Source organism: Bison bison, unplaced genomic scaffold, assembly GCF_000754665.1.
Source record: "Bison bison bison isolate TAMUID 2011002044 unplaced genomic scaffold, Bison_UMD1.0 scf7180017864355, whole genome shotgun sequence".
Lineage (NCBI taxonomy): Eukaryota > Metazoa > Chordata > Mammalia > Artiodactyla > Bovidae > Bison > Bison bison.
In genome coordinates this window covers 151560-152044 of record NW_011494927.1, presented here as the reverse complement: position 1 = coordinate 152044, position 485 = coordinate 151560, and positions in this window count along the sequence as shown.

Genomic DNA, 485 nt, shown 5'->3' with positions numbered 1-485 from the left:
ACTTTCCCAGCAGGAGTTTTTGATTTGCAGGAAGATAATACATGATTCAACTACTTCGAAGGGGAGAAAATTTATTGAGGGGGAGAAAAATAGCAAATAAGGATCATTGTCTATTTGGTTTATCAGTTTGTGCTTTGGTGGCTCACAGCTTTCAAGATGGTGCACTGAAGATATGTGTGGGACTGAGGATGGATAAGAAAGCCTTCTTCAGCGATCAACGCAAAGAAATAGAGGAAAACAACAGAATGGGAAAGACTAGGGATTTCTCAAAAAAATCAGAGATACCAAAGGAATATTTCATGCAAAGATGGGCTCAATAAAGGACAGAAATGGTATGGACCTAACAGAAGCAGAAGATATTAAGAAGAGGGGGAAAGAATACACAGAAAAACTGTCCAAAAAGATCTTCAAGACCCAGATAATCACGATGGTATGATCACTGACCTAGAGCCAGACATCCTGGAATGTGAAGTCAAATGGGCCTT